The sequence below is a fragment of the Ambystoma mexicanum genome, unplaced genomic scaffold (genome assembly GCF_040938575.1).
Source record: "Ambystoma mexicanum isolate Mex_15411 unplaced genomic scaffold, UKY_AmexF1_1 Mex_scaf39, whole genome shotgun sequence".
Taxonomy (NCBI): domain Eukaryota; kingdom Metazoa; phylum Chordata; class Amphibia; order Caudata; family Ambystomatidae; genus Ambystoma; species Ambystoma mexicanum.
In genome coordinates this window covers 46,918-66,907 of record NW_027182454.1, presented here as the reverse complement: position 1 = coordinate 66,907, position 19,990 = coordinate 46,918, and positions in this window count along the sequence as shown.

Below are 19,990 nucleotides of genomic sequence, written 5' to 3'. Positions count from 1 at the left end.
ACTGAAACTCCACCGGGATTCCAGGTACATCACAACATTCTCCACCCACATAGGCTTGCGCCGATACAAACGATTCAGTTTCGGAAATTTCCTCTGCGGCCGAAGTGTTTCAGCAGACCCTCCAGGAGGTGATACGTGGCATCCCGGGGGTACTTAATGTCAGCGATAACATTCTCATCCATGCAGGGGACAAGGAAGAGCATGTATGATGACTCAACATGCTACTCAGCAGGCTAGAGAGTGCAGGCTTAACAATCCACAAGGACAAGTGTGAGTTCCTAAAGGAAGAGATCTCATTCTTCAGATATACATTTAACAGCGCAGGCATCTCTGCAGATCCTCAAAAAGTAGCGGACATCCGTGTTGCCTCACCCCAACCACGCCAACAGAGGTATGCAGTTTCTTAGGGATGGCAACATACTGCGGGAGATTTATCCCTAACCTAGCCACGTTGTCTGAACCTCTGAGGGAGCTCACTAAGGCCAGCACAAAATGGGTCTGGAGCCCAACCTGCCAGGAAGCATTCGAACAGATCAAGGCCTCACTCTCGGCTGACACCACCATGGCATACTACAATCCCACATTGTTGACCGAATTATACATCGATGCCAGTTCGGTGGATCTAGGGGCAATCCTAATCCAAGTAGAGGCCACAGGAGAGTCGATGCCGATCGCTTACGCATCCCGCACTGTGACACTGATGGAGCAACGGTACTCCCATATAGAAACGGAAGCAATCGCAGTACTGTGGGGCTGCCACCATTTTCACCTGTACCTGTACGGCCGAAAGCTCAAGGCATACACGGACCACAAGCCACTCCTCCCCATATTCACAGGCTCATCATCGCACCCCCCAACCAGAATGGGGAAGTGACACCTCCACCTACAACAGTCTGACTTTGAGTTGGCATACCACCCTGGCAGCGGAAACCCAGCAGATTTTCTGTCCAGGCACCCAAGAGCAGCCATGCCAGCGGAGATACACATAGCTGAGGAAACGGAGGAACACATCTGCAACGTGGTTCACACGATGAAACCAAGAGCTATCGGCATCGAAGACAATGTGGACGCCACGCAAGACGACCCATGCTGTGATCTGGTAAAAAACACGATCATCTCTGGTGAATGGAAATCCTTCCTAAGCAATATTCACAATCGCACTGCCGAAGCCAAAGAATTCCTCGCTGGCATGTTCGCAGTGAAGCAAGACCTGTCAATCACGGAGCAAGGGCTCATACTAAGAGGGACCCGAATAGTCATCACCGCAAGCATGCAGAACAGAGTCGTAGCTTTAGCACACGAAGGCCACCAGGGTATGGTAAGAACCAAGGCCCGGATCAGACACCGTTTATGGTTACCCTGCATCGACGAAAAAGTGGAGCAGCTGATCACTACATGCCTCTCATGTCAAATCACGGGTGCCCCGCCGAATCCCGCACCAATACTGTCGGCAGAGCGAGGTTCCTCCAGATGGGACGCAATCAGCGTCAATTTCTGCGAGATACAGGAGGGCACGCACCTGTTAGTGGCAATCGATGATCACTCCAGATACCCAGAGTTTGAAATCGTATCCTCCACAGCAGCAGAGGCAGTCATACCGGCCATGGAAAAAATGTTCGCCATTCATGGCCTCCCACGGCGGATCCAGAACGACAATGGACCACCGTTCCACAGCGATGAATTCAAGAAGTATCTAGCCGACCTCAACATTCATTACCATCACATAATGCCGAGATGGCCACAGGCTAACAGAGACGTGGAGAGGTTCATGCAAACCCTCAATAAAGTACTGCGCCTTTCTCGTGTCAACTCAAGCTCCTGGAGGGTGGACTTATACAGGTTCCTAAGAAACTTCAGAGTGACCCCCCACACACAACAGGGATACCACCGGCGGACATCATGTATGGAACCATAATCAATTTGTACATCCCACATCATCCGAGCAGGAGTAGGGACACGTATGACAGTGCGAAAACCAAACAAAGAAGGACTGTGGCAAACGAACACATGAGCACCAAGAGACACACCAGGAAGTCAAATCACTGAGTCGGCGATCAGGTAGTAATGGTGAGGAACCCATCCAAGTCAAAGCTGGACACCCAATACGACTCCGTCCCATGGACCATAACACAAAGGCGAGGGACCATGATAACAGCCACAAGGGGACAAAGACAGGTCACAAGAAATGCATCATGGTTTAAGAGAGTACCAAGAGATCTGTGGAATGATGGAGAGCAGCAACCAGCGGAAGAGGAAGATCCACAAATTGAGGAGGAGCATCACTATCAGGAAGGAGAAGCCACCATGGAATACGGCAAGGAAGGCAAAACGGAAGAGCTGCCGAGCGAACTAGAGGTGGCAGAGATGAACAATGAAGGTGAGCAACCCAATGGGAGTCAAGGGATAGCCCCCAGGGATGGACGGTATGCTCTAAGAACTGTGCCCAGACCCCCTGAAAGACTCAAAGACTACCAGTGGTAACAGCCCAGCCCCCGAGGCATCATAAAGTACAGTTTTGGAACATTGTTAATAGATAGTATGTTTGTTAATGTTTTGTTGGGAAAAAAGGAGGAATGTTGTATACGCCTTACGTCGCGCTACGCGGTGACGTAAGGTGCCAGTAAAATAAAGGCTCTTCACCAGCTACGCGTGGGCAGTTCGGGCGTGCTTCACACCAGAGTGTCTGCGTCCTTCATTGCTCCCGCCGGAGCTGCGCAGCGAGGCCCTGGCGACCAGGTCCACAGAAGTCGCCAGGGCCTTAACACTCGGACTTAACACTGCCTACTGTTGAAGCTCTATTGATCCCGCTGTGTATCGACCTTTGCCTGCTTGCGGACTGTGTCTCACCTGCCACTTTGTTATTGCCTGCCCTGCTGTGAACCGACCTTTGCCTGCTTACGGACTGCCTCTCACCTGCCATTTTGTACTTGCCTGCCCTGCTGTGAACGGACCTTTGCCTGCTTACGGACTGCTTCTTGCCTCATTGCTTCAACGCATCAGAACCCTCATTGTGACCAGAAACAACATGCGCTTTCCTGATGCTCTGCTGTTTCTTCTGCAGCGCAGCACCCCGACACTAGAGCGACCCTCGTGCCACCCGGGTAAGTCTTCCCTACTAACTTTCCCATTTTTTTATTGTATATCTTTCGTTGTTGCTTACTCTACCCACCAGATTCCCATATCATACATGCCAACCCTCCCGATTTAGGCGGGAGACTCCCGATTTTTAGGTGAAAAATATTGCTATTTTTCACAGTCTCCCGTCTAAAATAACTGTAGCCCCAATGTATTCCTATGGGGAAATATGCCTTTCCCGATTTCCCTGTGGAAATCTCCCTCCCAGGTGCATCTGAATGTTGGCATGTATGCCATATCCAGTTCCTTGTCAATACCACAAGTTAAGAGCCATTCTATTTCTCTCTATTGTGTGGGTAGTTAAGAGTACCTTGTTCTTTCTAGGCTCCTGGCCTCCAGACCAAGAGGTCATCTATCCTGAACCTCAAGTCCTTCATTCAGGGTAATTATAGAGTCTGCCCAGTTGTTTTATACTGAGATTCTGTCTCTCATTAACCACTGTCTAATTTCCTTTACAGCTTGGGTAATACTGGTGTGTTCTCCCTGCTCTTTCATTCGATCCACACTTCTGTCTGGTTAGTACTGCTATCAGCAGAGAGGTGCATCCAGAGAAAGAGCTCCCTCAGGTGAGGAGGCCTGGGTTAAGGAATAACTCAGGCGCTTCAATCAAGCTAACCAGACCAGGATTCACCTTCACTTCCACTTGGCTCCCTGTTGGTCCCAGTCGGTGAGTGACAGTAGGCTGATAGGATTCTTTATTCTATGGCTCCCTCCCGGGTCTTCTTCTATTCCCGTTACCTTTGTTCCTATAGGTTGGCGTCACCAGGCCTGCTCACAGGATCAGGGCTTTACTCTTCATCAGGATTGCTTCTGCTTGCGATTTGGTTTCTTCTTGCCTGCGGCTCCACGGGATGAACGATACAACCATCTCGGCAATTCACCACTCAAGGGTCATGCCACACCTCTTAACTGTTTTTTTTTTGCTAAGGGTTTCCTTCCCCTATAGTGTTCAGCCCTCAGCATGTGTGGTGTCTTCCCTAAAGACGTTGCCTTGAGAGGGCTGGGCTCCCCTTGATAAGTTTGGGCTTGGCTAAATAATGCTTGGCTTGCCTTGAAAGGGATGGGCTTGCCTTAATATGGTTGAGCTTGTCTCGATAGGGCTGAGATTGCCCTGATAGGGATAAACGTACGTTAATTGGGTTGTTCCTACCTTAATAGTGCTAAGCTCACCTTGATAAGGCTGGGCATGCCATGATTGGGCTGAGCTTGCTGTCATTGGGCTGTGCTTGCTGTGGCTGGGCATAGAAGCTCTAGGGATACCTGTGAGGATTATCATTGCCCCCTTGAAAGGATCACTGTGAGGATTTTGACTGCTCCCCCTAGAGTATGATTGCTCCCTAAGAAGAAAAGATTTCGATTGGACCCAGGGTGGGAAACCTGTGAGAATTAGCATTGCCCCCCTCAAAGGGATCACAATTAGGATTCGATTACACCCAAGGTAAGTGGTATATCTGGGAGAATCAACATTGCCCCATTGCAATGATCAATGTGAGGCTTTTGATTGCTCCCACTAAGAACGCCTTGAAACACTTGTGTATAGGCGTGTTATAAATGCCATATCATATCATATCCCTGTGAAGAGTAGTATTGCTCCCTGAGAAGAGACGATTGTGATTGCACCAAGGGTGGGGCACCTGTGAGGATTATCATTGCCCCCTCAAAGGGATCACAATGAGGATTCTGATTGCACCCAGGGTGGGATACCTGTGAGGATAATTACTGCCTCCTTGAAGAGTTTACTATGAGGATTCTGATAGATCCAACTAGCTACATGGATTGAGACGGACCACTTTAGATAGCCCAAGAGGGGGATTAGATAGATCAGGTGACTGCTTTTTGGCCGTTACTGTAGAAATTAGACAGTAGGGGGCAATACACTCTATATACTAATCTGGGGGATAAGGACGCCTGGGCGAAGGTGGAAATGGCTTCATCAAGACGAGAGCGAGGGATGGCCCTTGAATCTTCTCCAGGACGTAGAGTGCTCTTTCAGCATCTGTGACAACTGGGCATTCATGTTGCACTGTTGGGACTCCCCAAACATCTTGCACTTCACAATACCAGAATACCAGATGGGTCTTTATTTAGATATCAGGATCATCAGCATTCAGGGGTGGCCTCTGGTTTCTCAGAATTTAGTATTCAGGTCTCTCCCACACCTCTGGTTTCTCAACAGTCGCATCGCTTCCACACCTCTGGTTTCTTGGCACTCATTTTCAGCACTCTCCCAGACCTCTGGCCTCCAAGCATTTAGTTTGCAGGTCTCATATAGACATCTTGTTTGTCAGCATTCACTTGTTGGGTCTCTTCTAGACCACTGGTGGTAGTCACATCCTTGTACCAGGGTCCAGGATGCAAATAGGATCTCCAACAAAGTGGCCTCCTTGTACCACGTGAGCAGGTATAACTTGACAGAGATCAGCTGGTTTACTGCTGCCACTGCTAGTATCAACCAACCTATTTCATAATGTTTCAGCAATGCATGTATTGTGTTGCCCCTTCTGATAGGCTGAGAGTGCCGGGGTGATGTGTCATTTATTTGGGTTGGGCTATTTCCATAGTTTCCCTTAACTGACCCCCAAAACCTGTAACCAGCAACTTCTCGTCAATGGTAAATTGCAGTATTAGTCTCGCCTGGCAGTTCTGTGTTATAAGTGCAATGCAATGTTGGCAAAGTCATGGATTTCTGCTTGCCTCCCTAAATGTTGTCACTTCTTCCCATGATGCCAGGGTAGTGAGGCCGCTACCTCGGGGTGGCATAATGAGGGAGGATCTCATGGGAAGGGGCTCCCCCCATGGGAACAGGGATAATCATCTATGGTATGGCCCGGGACAGCACACCAAACCCACACCCCCTCACTCTCCTCTATATCTCCTGAGAAATCTGTATCTAGTAAAGTGATGTATTATTGCAATACTCAAGACCTTGTCGATCTTGAAAGTACTGGGATGAAAAAGGACATCCCAGACTTAAGTGGATCTAGGAGTGAGACGAGTTGGCCACGCGGATCCATGAAGATCACACCCAGAGGCAGAAGGAGGACTTGCCCTTTAAGTCAAACCAATACTTCAATCTTGGTATAGAGTTTGATAAGGGACTAGAACCGTTGTCAAATCCAGCCAAAGGAGGCAGCAGGTGTATGTGATCTCCAACGTGGAAGATCTGTATCCTGTCCAGAAGGTGACATGGAGCGGGGAATGCTGGCAAGGAGATGCAAGAGTTCCTGGAGGGCTTGTCATGAGTGGAGCCATGACAAGAGCTCAGGAGCAGGGAAGCTGAGCTGCACAACACCCAGAGATGCCGGACAACCATTGTAGCAGCAGTTGAAAGCCCAGAGAAGCAGTGTCCATCCCCAGGAAGTCCTGGCAAGGTACCAAGACCCTAAGCAAAGTAACTGGTGGTACGGGGTGGTATGGCTGGGGTAAAGGGACAGTCCCCAGGCAGACGCAGGCTGCACCCTCGGTCACTGATAGTAACAGCCAGCTACAAGCTCAACAGAGGGGCAAGAAGGTGCTGGGGTGTCATGCAAAATACTCGCCAAGGGGACAGAAAAAACCCACCAATGGAAAGGACTGGTCTGGGGCTCACACTGAACCCAAGAGAAAGATCCACGTCATCTTCCTCATGGCAGTACATGGCAGGGGAGTGAAGCAAGTCTGCCAAAGTGCAAGAATAGTGAAATACAGGCCTGGGATCGGCACCTAAATCGAGAGATACAAGTCATATTCCTCATGGCAGTACTTGGCAAGGGAGTGAAGCAAGTCTGCCAAAGTGCAAGAATAGTGAAATACAGGCCTGGGACACGCACCAAAATCGAGAGATACAAGTCGTCTTCCTCGTGGCAGTACTTGGCAGGGGAGTGAAGCAAGTCTGCCAAAGTGCAAGAATAGTGAAATACAGGCCTGGGACTGGCACCTAAATCGAGAGATACAAGTCGTCTTACTCATGGCAGTACTTGGCAGGGGAGTGAACCAAGTCTGCCAAAGTGCAAGAATAGTGAAATACAGGCCTGGGACCCGCACCTAAATCAAGAGATTCAAGTCGTCTTCCTCGTGGCAGTACTTGACAGGGGAGTGAAGCAAGTCTGCCAAAGTGCAAGAATAGTGAAATACAGGCCTGGGACCCGCACCTAAATCAAGAGATTCAAGTCATCTTCCTCATGGCAGTACTTGGCAGGGGAGTGAAGCAAGTCTGCCAAAGTGCAAGAATAGTGAAATACAGGGCTGGGACCGGCACCTAAATCGAGAGATACAAGTCATCTTCCTCATGGCAGTACATGGCAGGGGAGTGAAGCAAGTCTGCCAAAGTGCAAGAATAGTGAAATACAGGCCTGGGACCAGCACCAAAATCACGAGAGAGATACAAGTCATCTTCCTCATGGCAAGTCATCTTCCTCAAGGCAGAGTAGTATACCGAGTGGGCCAAAGTCAAGAAATGGGGAGACCGGGGTCAGGGAACTTCACTGCATTTTGATATGTAATTGTGTCTTAGAGGACGGATCAAAGATACCAGGGGAAGGGAGTAATTCACCCTGGTTTTGTTCAACTGTAAAACATAAGATACGAGCAGAAGGAAGTCATTCTCCTGCTAGCTTGTAGTCTGAACACGTACACCCACCCGGTCAGAGTACAGAAATCCATCTTAACAAATTGGTGTACAGCGGTGGGATAGAACTGAAGGTATCCAGTATTGCACACTAGTGAAGGCATTTCAGATTATCCCTACCCAGGACACATAGTAACTTATTAGTGATAACTGTAAAGGCCATAGACCTATCTAGAATAATGAAAACAATTACCAATATAACCTTAAATGCTTCAAAGTCTGAAACATTGAGAATGTTGTGAATGGAGCGAGGCTTCCCTGCTGAAGGTACAAAGGGTGAAATGATCCAGAGGATCATGGATTGGCAAGAGCTGCAACTTGAAGCCATTACCACAGATGAGAGTGCAGAAGGAGTTGAGGCTGCTCTCACTGACAGATCCGACAGTTCTGTCGCTTCACTCATCCGTGGTATCCAGGAAGATAGAGATGATGTGTTGTCCCAAGTTTCCTCGGCCAGCTCTGATGCTGAGGCCATGTTGGAATTCAAGAAGCAAGAGCTATTGTTTAAGCAGAAGGAGCTTGAATTTCACATGGCTAAGCTGAAGGTAGAACAGGCAGAAAATCAGAAGGACGGGGAACACCAGTTGGAACTAGCCATGCTTCAGGTTTCAAATGGGTCTGAGGGATCTGGACATGGGTCTGGGTCCTCCTCTCATCCAAGGTTTCCTAAAGATCTGCTCAGTGTGTATGGTGAGAATAATGACTTTATAAATGCTGATAAAATTCCATGGTTGCTCAGCAGACTGCGCCATTCTGGCTGCAGTGCTATTATAGAGATGTCAAAAGCTGAAAGAGTAGATTTTGAAGCAAATTCTAATTTTAAAGTTTGGGAAGACTCCTGGCCAAAACCTGAAGAGGTTCAGAGAGTACAAAAGGAAAGAAGTTAGTACTTGGGTGTCATATGTGACTGATTCTTTAAAGAACCTGACTGGCTGTGTTGAAGGCTATAGGGTCTTTACCTTTAAGGGTATGATTGATATGTCCTGTCATGCTTAAACATATTTTTGCATCTTGTACTCCTGAGTTTAAGCAGCATTTGGTAGATTCAAAGGAGTTAGATCCTAAGAAGCTGGCCATAGCAGCAGATTTGTGGGGGTCACATAGTGTGTCCCATAAGGACAAGACTCATCCTGGTAAGCAGGAGGAGAGGAAAAAGTCCAAAGATAAGGAAGGTGGAGATCTGATAAAACATCCTCCCAAAAGAGCCAGAAAAAGAAATGTAAGAGAAAGTCACAGGATAATGCACAGGGTAGTGGAAGTTATCCTTCCAAACAGAACTCTGGTTACAGTAAGCCTCCCTATGTCCCAAGACCCAGTGGATCTTGTGTGGCTTGTGGAGCACGTGACCATGTGAAGGGGGACCGCATATGGAAGGGTAAACCTTTGGGGTTCACTCTGCGAATCTGGCCTTCTCCTCCTATGAGGAAGAAGAGATCACAGGGGCAGAAGGAGACCATAGGAGGTTGGTGGTTCCCCTTGCTGTGAGACCCTTCTTCTTGCATTTGGTGCATGAAGTCCCCCTTGCTGGTCACCTTGGCATCAAGAGAACCAAGCAAAGTGTATCCATGCATTTCTACTGGCCCAAGATGAGGGTGCAAGTAGAAGGTCACTGCAGGAGCTTTGCCACATGCCAGTTATCTAGGAAAAGTGGCACAACAATCCAAGCTCCACTGGTACCACTCTCAGTTGTGGGAATACCATTTGAGAGTGTAGAGATTGACAGATTTGGTCCCCTTGGCCCCCAAACATCCTCAGGCAATATATGTTTACCCTGGTTCTGGTCGACCATGCCACCGGGTATCCTGAGGGCATCACATAAAAAACTGTGCCAAGTTAGTTGCAAAAGCTTTATTTGGCATATTTACTAGGGTTGGCTTCCCTAAAGAGGTTGTGTCTGATAGGGGCAGCAACTTTATGTCGATGTATATTCAGGCCATGTGGGAGGAATGTGATGTCACCTATAAGTTTTCATCCACATACCACCCACAAACCAATGGTCCAGTTGAGCGTTTTACATGACCCTTCTTGAAGACCCCTAAAGAAGAAAATTGAATCTTTTTTAACCATGCTTACTGTTTGCCTACAAAGAGGTACCTCTGGAGGGTGTTGGCTTTAGCCCCTTTGAGCTTCTGTTGGGTCACCCTGTGAGGAGACAATTAGCAATAGTCAATGAGGGGTGGGAGATGCCCATTCCCCCTGTCACTACCAATGTAGTAGACTATGTGGTAGGGCTCAGAAAGAGGATGGGACTCCTGATGGGTCTGGCAAGTGAGAAACTGAAGGTAAGGCAAGCACTGGTGAAACATTGGTATGACCAGAAAGCTGCCCTCATCAATTTCACACCAGGTCAGCAGGTCCTGATCATGAATCCCATAAGGCTGTAAGTGGACCTTGGAAGGGCGGAACAAGCTCCAAAAGTGTTCCATGTAAATAGACTGAAGGCTTTCATCCCAAGAGTTGAAATTGCTGCACTGCTGTTGGCTGCAGATGTTGAGTAGGAGGAGTCAGAACCTCTTCCTGACCTGTTCAGGGCAGTCCTTCAGACAGCTCAATTGAGGGTGGCAAAGTGTCCCCTCACCTGACTTCTGTTCAGCAAGAAGAGGTGAAAAGTTTGCTCAGACAGTTTTCCCCCTTGTTTTCACAAGCTTCTTGTTTGACCTCTTAGGGCAAACATGACATTGACACAGAAGATAGTGTACCTACTAAAAGTAGGGGAAACAGAATGTCAGACAAAGTAAGGTCTTACATTAAGACAGAGGTCAACAAAATGTTGGATTTGGGGTGATTGAACCCTCCAGTAGTCCTTGGTCCAGCCCTGTGGTTTTGGTTCCAAAGTTAGGTACCTCTGAGCTGAGGTTCTGTGTGGATTACAGGGCTATAAATGCTGTCACTGTGACAGATGCACACCCCTTGCCTAGAACAGATGAGTTGGTGGATAATGTGGGTGCCTCCAAATACTGCAGCATATTTGACCTCACTGGAGGCTATTGGTAAATAGCTCTGGCAGAACAAGGGAAGGAGAAGACAGCGTTCTCAATACCAGAGGATCTTTATCAGTTCAGGGTAATGCCTTCTGGGTTGAAGAATGCACATGCCACTTTCCAGATGCTTGTGAATCATGTCCTTAATGGGTTGGATGAATTCTGTCTTGCATATCTGGATGATATAGCAGTTTTCAGTGCCACCTGGGAGGATCATGTGGAACACCCTAGGATTGTGTTACAGGCTCTTCACAAGACCCACTTGACCATAAAGGCCAGTAAGTGCCAGACTGGACAAGGTTCAGTGGTCTACCATGAGCATGAGGTAGGTGGAGGGAGGTTACAGCCTCTACCCAGTAAAGTACAAGCAGTACAAGACTGGCCTACCCCCACTACACAAACCCAAGTGAGAGCCTTTTTAGGACTCACTGGGTACTACAGAAATTTCATGGCAGACTATGTCACTATAGCTGCCCCTCTGACTGCTCTCGTCTCTCCTAAGAAACCCAAGAAGGTAACTTGGTCTGAAGAGTGTGGGAAGGCCTTCAATGGCTTAAAAGACTTGTTCTCAGGGGCCCTGATTAACAAAGACCTTTGATTGTGCAGACAGATGCCTTTGACACTGGGATAGGAGCTGTACTATCACAAGTAAATGAGAAGGGTACGGAATGCCTTATTGACTTCATTAGTCGACAGCTTAAGGACAGAGAGCTCATGTGGTCCACGGTAGAGAAAGAATGTTTCTCTGTTGTGTGGGCCCTAGGGAATCTGAGGTCCTACCTCTATGGGATTCACTTCACTGTGCAAACTGACCATAAGCCCATACAGTGGCTAATGAACATGAAGGGAGAGAATCCAAAGTTGCTTAGGTGGTCCATAAGTCTTAAAGGCTTTGACTTCACTATTGAGAATAGGCTAGGTGTCCAACATAGCAATTCTGATGGGTTTTCCAGAATGTTTAATCTAACTGAACATGAGACTCATCCAGGGGTGGATTAATTCCCCCTGTCCTTGGTCTGGGAGGTTTGAGTGTTAGGAAGGATTCCCATTTATGTGAAGTTTTCCCTCCAGTTGTGTACCCTCCAATCTTTTTGCTGCGGTTTAACACCATAGTCTGACTTTGCCAGTGGAGCACAGCCTTCTTCTGCACTTCACTGGCCTTTTTGCTCACTTTGTTATTGGGAAACTGACATACTCTTAAAGACAGTGGGCCTCATTACGAATGTTCTGGTAAGGCAACAACGGCGCCGGTAGTGCTACCGGCGCCGTTGTTGCCATGCCGCAACATTACGAGTTTTCTCACGGGGGCCGACCAGGCGTGCAGAGCGGCACCCGTGAGCAGACCAAGATTGTAGCAACGATATGACCGGTACCGCTTCTACCATCCTCCCCATTACCATTAAGCCCTATGTGTGCTCAAATGGGAATGGGGACGTACCATGTCCGGGTCCCACGAAAGGGAATTTCCGGGCCCTCCAAGGTCGGAATGGCCCAGTAAGTCCTCTTTTATGGGACCCGGACCCGAGTTTGGGGGTAGCCATGTCCTTGTTAAGGGCATGGCTACCTCCAAACTTGTAATGAGGCCCAGTCAGTACTGGGAGACTTTGTTTAAACTTTTCTGCAGAATGTTACAAGTGCACAGTGTACCTTACAGTACAGTCCTCCTGTCCTTTCTCAGGGCCCTAGACACCTTCAAAGGATTTTTTAGGAGAAGGCCGGATGTGCCTTGGACAGGGCTGGTGGCAGTTTATCTTTTCATGTATTTCAACCCTTTCTGGCCATGTCAACCGGGGCAGTCCATATTTGGGCATGCATTTTCCCGCAAAAGCGCCAAGCTTTCACTGGCTTCTGCATGCCTTGTGTGTGTGCCCCCAGGATGTGGGCTGGACTGCCTAGTTGAAATCCCCATCCTGGGTGCCAAAGAGCCTGGTGTGCTGTGAATGCCTGGGACCACTGTGGTCCATGATTGGTCCACGTCTGGTGTGCCTGTGTAAGAGTAGATCTCCCATTGGGTCCTCTTAGTTTTGGCACTAAGGAAATTCTGGATAAGTGAAGGCTCCAAACACCCATACCAGGTCGATCTCTTGAGTTCTCATTGAACAAAGGATAGCATCAAAGTAGCCTGAAACTAGGAAGCTGAGTCGAGGAACTGCTGGAAGGTTTGGCACCCTGAGCCCGCTGTTGTCCCACTGGACCCCTCTGCATCTGATCGAACTAGAAGATCTGCGAAGACACTTCGACCCATTGGAATAGTGAGCCTAACTATTCTCGGCACCTTCATCAATCCCGCAAGTAAGCCTTCTCGGAAGTGTCCTTGGGCCAACCAGTGGGCTGACCAGCTTGCAAAGGACCTTTGCTCTGACACTGCTGCCGTTTCGAGGAGACCCTTGAAACTTGGTACATCACAAGCTGTGGGTTTACGGCACGCTCACATCGAATTCCGTACACTTGGCATTCCCAGATCTGGAATAAAGAGAGAGTGCCCGAACTGGAGTATATGCAGTTACTGTGTAGCCCAGCTGTGGTGACGAACTTCGCAGGTGCCTTGCTGCTGTGCCCCGCTTTGCCCTAAAGCCTGCTACAGTGAAACTGGCCTGTTCCATCCAGCAGGAGCGGAGATAACGCCACTGTTCTGTGAGAGAACTATTGCTGTATCTTGGCCGCTGAAAGCCGCAGAGTTGCACAACTGCCGAATTTGAACCTGCAACCTAAGTGGACTCTGGGGTGCACTGGGGGTCGGTGAGGGCTAACACCCTTTACCAGTGTCCCCTACCGCATCCATCCATTTTTACACACGATTGTCCCCTGAGGGGCCACTCTCCTTTCCACTGATAGTCTGAGCTATAGAACCATTCCCAACTCTTGGAACCTGTTGTGCCATTTTGGGGAGACCCTCCACAAATAGTGGGAACTTATTCTGCATCACCTCACCCACCTTCCTGAGCTGATACAGACCCTAAAAGAGGGCCGGTTTCACCCATCTGCACTACCGCGTGCACCAGCATTGCAAGTACATTTGAGCAATAGGCTCCCCTCTTCTTAGGGCTTGGACTGCCTTTCAGTTAGGATTGTGATTACTGCAGAACTGCCTAAAGACTATTTGCACTGTTTGCTCCCTTTCCTTTGCAGGTTGTGGACCCATCTCATGCATTAATCCTTTAGGCTACTTGGTCTTGTATATATGTAATGTAGTAGGATTGTGTTGGTTTATTAGTATTACTGTTGATTATTGCTGTGTGTTGAACTTCAAAGGCCTTAAATAAATGTACTTATATACATATTTTTAATATAGATACACCTGTCTGGGATGATTTGTAGTGTCATTTACTCTGTGTGCTCATTGAGGTCTTTCAGTAAACCACACCCCTCCTGAGACCAGGTTTTGACCGCCACTAATGCTACCTTGATTGGTCTGGCTTGTCCAGAAGGTTACCCTGTTCCACGAAACTAGGCAGCCTTCTAAACCTTGCCCACCAGATCAGAGTTTCAGAAATCCATCTAAACATTGTTCATATGGCAGCTGGTGCCGACAGGAGGTGGCAGTGCAGCCTCCCCAGGCCTGCCTGCACATGCTGAGTCTAACATTGACCATCAGGCGCACCACTGTCAGGGGATGTGCCTGTTGGGGAGATATGAATATGCTGTTAGTATTCTGGGAGTCACATCGTTGGGCTTGCATTAGACTCATGCTACATTGTGTGTGTCCTGCTCTTGTCATGCTGTTTCTTCGGTCTGTTTGCTCTGATGAGTGCTTCTACATGTGGGTGGCGGGAGTGCACATTGATGGTCTGCCAAGACGGCTTGTTGTTGTGTGTGCGGTGGGCCTATGATTCCCATCCTGTTCTCCCTTGGCACACATGGCGCTTGTCATGTGTCCATGTGTGGGGCTGTACATTTTGGCTATGGTGCTTGTGCTTGGCTAAATCTTCCTGCATCCCATGGCACGCGTGTGTGTGATTCGGCCAATTGCTGTGACTGACATGTATTGGACCTGTTCCCTTGCCCATTTGGTGTTTCTCTGCCTGGGGATGCATGTATTTGGACTCAACATTTGCATTTGCATGGTTTTTGTTGTACTTGCCACCATTGCCTTGGGTCCATGATGGAGCTACACGTCTCCTCCCAGGGCATGTGGGTCAGGGGTGCCACCGTCCCTCTTCCTGTGACAGCTGATTCCCTCCAGTGGGTGGCCAGGAGGTTTTGGACCCTCTGCTGCAAGTCGTCCCACCGCCTACAGCAGTCGCCTGGTGTGCATGGGACAGTCCCGACAGCCATGACCTTGTCTGCCAGTGCCTGCCAGATGTCCATCTTCCTCCTGTGGCTGGTACTCTGGTTGCAGGCCTCAAAGAGGGCGTTCAGCATGCATCATGAGTGTGTCTGTGAGTTCAGCCAGCTCCAGCTCAGCATAATTTGGCTTCCTTAGCCAGACCTCAGGGACTCACAATTTGCCACTCACAGGCATATCTGCACTTCCAGTTCTGGTGGGTGGCAGCAGGAAATGGGGGATTTAAAGTGGATTGAGATTTCAAAATGACCACCGTGGAGCTTCCCTTTCCTCCACTGATGCTATATCCAGCGCTGGAAATACCAATGCCGGTGATTCCGGTAGTTTGGGTGCCAGTATCGCTTTTTCTGGCACATTTCTGCTGGAAACACCGTCTTGTTGCTGTTGACGCTGATAATTTCAGCATGCCAGTATTAGTTTCCAGATGGGGTGTGTGTGCATGCCCGAGGACCTGTAATGTACTGGTAATTCCGGTGGTCAGCCTGCCGAAAACAGCAATACCAGTAAACCGGAGTTACCAGCAATTTTGCAGGAAAGTTTAAAAGAGGGCCATAGTTTCCAAATTAACAGTAAGAACAGTAAGATCTCTAAAAAGCACTTGATCTAAAAAGCACTTGATCTAAACAGTTGCTCTTTATATGCAATGGTTAATTTGATAAAGTATGAAGACATTCTAGGGCACATATTTTAGGTTGTCTTTCACCAGAACACACCCTTCCCGCACCCCTCCTCCCACTGTCCATCTCTCCAATCGAGAAAACTGGCCGGTCTCATTCAATGCTTCCCTCCCCAGTGCCAGACCGTCCCACCATGGTAAGCCTGACGGTTTGGGTTGTTTGTTGGTCTGATAATTGGTCACGGCAAACTGTCTGCAAGAAAACTGCTCGCACGTGAACAATTATCAGGAGGAACAAACTGTTACCAAAATGCACCCGTCTATTCTGGAAGTGGTGATCAAAAACATATGTTTCCTTATAACATATTGACGCAATCAAAACCATCCATAAGACCCTTGTGTGTGAGAGATTTCCCTTGCAGCCCATGGGGCCAGGGTGTTTAGGGGCATCTTTCTGACTTGAGTACTACTGGCGACTCCCTCAAGCTCACCAAGCTCTCTAAGTGGGAGTGGCGACAGAGAAGCCCAGGACTGGCTCTCAGGAGGCGAGTGGGTGGTTCACAAGTACAGTGCACACTCTTCATAATTACCACCATGAGAGAGAGCACCCACACACTATTATTAAAAATATAATCTTTATCTAAAAACACACCACACTTACAGGTAACTACATTTCGAAAAAGAAAGTGCCCCAATGTATCAGGCACATAGATAACTTCAAGAAGAGCGATTCAATTTGAGAAAAGTCTCTTTCCTGGAGGGAAATATGTGGTAATTTGTAAAACAAAGGGCCTACCTAGGTCAGTATTTCTAAGGGAGGACAAGGGAGGTCATTTGTGCCAATAGGGCCAGTCTTTGGCAAGACAGGGCACCCTTAAGCAAAATTGTTTCAAAAGAGCATTTCTGGAGTGCCAGTGAGCAGGGGTGGGAGAAGTGTTTTGACAATTCAAAACATAGGAACCCATTGATGAGACATAAGAGGCCAAGAGTTAAGAGAAACGCAAAGTAAATGCTTGCCAGTAAAGGCAGAGAGTCAGTAGAGCAATCCCCTGGGACTGAGAAAGCAGTTCTGTGAATGGTGTTTCCCAGAGGCTGTTGCTGTGCATGTGGTTCTGGGACTTCCTTAGGCTCCAGCGAAGAAACACTGGGGCAGGATGGATCCGAGGCAGTTAGAAGAGGGATTATTGAATACTGAGATACCCAGGTCCAGGGTCCTGGTGACAGGAGTGGAAATCCAGAACAGCTGTGGTCATCCTCTGGCACAGGAGGGGGTTTCTAATGCTGGGGTTGAGAAGAGGAGACCCCGGGAAGAAAGATTATTGAAAACTTGCTTGTAGAGTCACAGGAGAGATGTAGCAGACATAGAGGAAAGACCAAGTGGAGTGCTCACCGGTGTCGCTCAGGCTCGAAGGCAGCACAGGACATTTCAGCATCCCACACGGGTGAGAATTAACCCGGGTGCTAGCGTCCTGGGATGAACATTCTCAGATCAGTTCAGCAAGTCCGAAACCTAGCGCTGCCTTCTGGTTCAAGTGATGCCACTGAGGTGGTCATTTGTTTTGTGCAGTGCACATGCCAACATTTGCCATCAGCCGAAAAGACTTTAAAGGGAAATCTGAGCGAACTAAATAGAAATGCAAACTAAGCACCAATTTCTACATTTTGGGCATGTTGAAATCTTATCAGTAGTCGCGTTTGATGTTTTTTATTGCTCCAACATGGCCACCACTACTTGAGCACGGGAGTGCTTTGGGGGGTTTGTTCCTTGAGGGCCTGTGATTGGCCGTGGCCTATCACATCAGGGCCAATCAGCATCGCCAGCACGTGAACTCCGGCCCACTCCTAAGGCCCATGTCTGGGCCTGCTGGGCTCTGCGGGCCCCCGTATCATACTACAGGCTAAGAATGCACAATGATGCTGTGTACCTCATCCACCCACCCTTGGACTATGCCACCCCCTTCTACTATTACTCAAATACTGACGGTTTGCTCCGTTGCCTGCCTTTTCCCTCCTTGTCAATGTGTCTGTGCCACCCCCCGACATTCTCATCACTGGTCTATCTCAGCTGGCACTTCTTTTTACTTCATGGTCAAAAACTCCTACATGCTCTTCCCTTCCTATTCTCTAACTCCCACTGCTGTCCTGCAATGCCTGTGTCTTAAAATCAAATTTAGGTGTGTGCTCACATCCTGCATTGTTTTTTGTCTGTTAGTTCAAAAATCGAATTTAGGTGTGCTCACATCCTGCATTGTCTTTTGTCCGTTAGTAAAAAATCGAATTTAGGGTGCTCACATCCTGCACTGTTCTGCGGCTGTTACTCTTACCATTCACTTGCTACCTATGTGTTAAGGTCAGAACTGTGCACTACGGCACACCCCATTGTTTATCTCTCTTCCTCTTGCTCCGAGAAGGCACTCTCCATCCCTCCAATCTACTCAAACTGCTACACTTTCACCTATACTCCCTCTCTCACAAAATCTGGATGGAAAAAGCTTGAAGACATCCTTGCTGCAAATCCTGGTCTCCCAATTGCAGACACCAATGTCAGTGCATCCTCCAGAGAAATCTTCACTGACATCCTTTTCTCTGTCCCATCCCCTGACCTATGGACTTCCAATCTCATCTCTACTCTCTCCCCTTACTCTTACTCTTGCATTAATAGCGGAACCAACTGGGAAGTCCTCTTGGCGGCTTCTTCTCATCTCTCTGCTGCATTAATGTCTACTTCATGGGCACCATCCTAGTTCAAGGCCCCCAGGCCAACCTCTTTGACCGGATCCTGCCGTCCCTCATTAACTTCCTTCCTTCTCCTGCTTCTCCCCCCCAGCTCGGCCACCTCTTACTTTAGTACCACGCCCCTCTACTCCACCTCAAAAAACATTCAAAGGCAGCGATGGTCTCCACCTGGCGACCCTCAACACACACTCAGCCAACAAGCACTCTGCTGACATCTGCCTTCTCCTTGAGGACACTGACCTTGACATACTCGCACTCACAGAGAATTGGTTCAATGCCAGCTCTGTCACTTTCTTTGACTCTCTCTTACCCAACGGCTTTAAGATCATCTCCAAGCCTTGACCTCACCAGTCTGGCAGTGGGGTAGCCTTAATCTTCCCTGAGTGGATTCCTTCTTCTATCCTTCCCACTCAGCCCTATTCATCCTTAGAGAGCCTAGCATGCCAATTGGTCATCTCTCCCTTCTCCACCCTGACCATTGCCACCATTTACCCGCCTCCAGGCGCTTCCTCTCTGTTTATCTCAGAGTGGGCTGATTTCTGTTCCTCCTTACTCTCCATTACCTCCAACCTGCTACTCCTGGGTGAGTTTAACATCCAATGACACTCACCTTGCACAGCATCCACCCTGTTCATTGATGTCTGCAGCCCCCCTATATATCTCCATTCTTCCTTATGGGCCAACCCACTCTGCCGGAGATGCCATCTTCCATTCCAACCTCCCTCTCTCATTTCCTCTGGTCACTCCTCTATCTTGGTCTGACCACCCTCTTCTCTCCTCCCACCTGGGTCCCTATGGCCTTGTGACAACTCCTCCAAAAGCCCTGCCAACCTCGTTCACAGAAATCCGTCTAATGAAACGAGTGTCAGCTGGTGCCTCCACTTCCACTTTCATTACCCCCTTGCTCACCCAACTCAGACTCTACCTCTGACTCTTCTGTCAGAAACCTCTAACTTTCCATCACCTGCACTCTTGACCTCCTTGGTCCAGTCATGAGGATCCGCCTGAAACCGCCTCCAAGCGTAACAGCTAGTATGACTCCAAACCTGCAGACATGAATCTTAAGTGCAGGGCTGCAGAACGGAAGTGACAAACTTTGGGTTCACCCTCTGTCAAACTGGCTTGCTGCCTGCTCCAAAGGCATTACAGATTCTCTATCCATGCCAAGAAAAGGGCCCACATTCAGGCAAGAGTATCTGGACCGTCCAACAACACGGCTGAACTCTTTAAAATATGCAGGGAACTTGCCAACCAGTCCGTAGTATCCTCTGCCCCTGCTCCTTCCCAGGTCCTGTGCAATGCACTCGCCACTGTCTTCATCTTGTAAAGGATTCCAATCGGGCGTCACACACCAGAACAGGACCCTTGCCCTTAGCCTAGGATGTAGCGCACAATTAAAATACTTTTTCTTTATTTCCTACGAATTCGGATTGAGCTGGCACCCAACCCGTCTCACACCCCTTTTTACAAATACCCTGGGTCACAATGGACCATGAATCATGCCGGTGGGTGGTAAGACAATAGTTACTTATTTTAAACTCAAAGAAAATCACGCAAATGTTATATTGGGCAGCAATCACCAATGGGGAGATAATTACAGAACAAATGATGAAATACACTTTGTTTGACCT